This window comes from Lipotes vexillifer, unplaced genomic scaffold, assembly GCF_000442215.2.
Source record: "Lipotes vexillifer unplaced genomic scaffold, Lipotes_vexillifer_v1.1 scaffold213, whole genome shotgun sequence".
In the NCBI taxonomy this organism is placed as follows: domain Eukaryota; kingdom Metazoa; phylum Chordata; class Mammalia; order Artiodactyla; family Lipotidae; genus Lipotes; species Lipotes vexillifer.
The window spans coordinates 2,161,445-2,162,442 of NW_006780610.1; positions in this window are offsets into that span (position 1 = coordinate 2,161,445).

Below are 998 nucleotides of genomic sequence, written 5' to 3' on the forward strand. Positions count from 1 at the left end.
CCTCGTGGGAAAAGCGGCCGTTGGGTCCGGCGGAGGCCCCAGCGGAGCGGTCCTCCGCGCGCCAGGGGTCGCTGTGGCGCCGCGCGGCCGTGCCGGGACCCTCTCGCGTGGCCGCCCCGCCTCGGGCCCCCGGGCCGAGTGGGCGGGCACGACTGCGCCCAGGTCGCGAGGCGCCCTTCGACCAGCAGCGCCCGGGGCGGGCGGGGATAAATGGAGCGGTGGCTCCCCCGGCCGCCTCTCTCCGCCCCGGGTCGCCGCAGCCTCTGCCGCTTTCGGGCCTAGCAGCCTGAAGGAAAAAAAAAAAAGAGAAAAAGATTTTAAAAAACCCGAAAACCCTTTAAAATCTTAAAAAAAAAGAAAGAAAGAAAAAAAAGAGCGAATCCTCCTCGGAGAACCCGCGGGGAAGTCACTTTTGCACGCTTCCGGCCTGCCCGACGCCGCCGCCGCCGCAGCACCTGGGCGTTCGTCGGTCCCCGTCCGTCGGTCCGGTGGTGAGCCGCTCGCGCGCCCGCGTCCACGCGCCTCAGCCCGCCGCTCGGCAGCGCCGCGTGGCAGCCCCGCGCCCGCCGCCCTCGACCCCCGCGCGCCGGCCTCCGCGCTCCACGTGTCCGCGCTGCCCTTCGCCGGCCCGGCGTGGGAGGCGGCTGCGCGCTCCGGCCGCCCGGGGCTTGCCGAGTCGGCACCGACAAATATTTGGTTTCCCTCTTTCCCGGGTTGCTGTAATCTTAAACCGTCGGGAGCCCGAGGCCTATATATATAGAGAAACGCACGTTCCGGAGGCCGCCGTGGGCACCACTGGGTTGCCTCAGGAAGAATTTTTGTAATTTGGAGGACAGTCCCTGTTTTCATTGTTTTCATTTTTTGAAATTGGGAGCTTCCAGACCAGAACAGCTGAAAATTAACAAACTCCCAGGGAGGGCCATATTGTTTTTGAGAGCCTTTTGTCTGCGGGTGGGCAGTCTCGTCCGAGCCGTCCCCGCACTCCTCTCCGGCCCTCG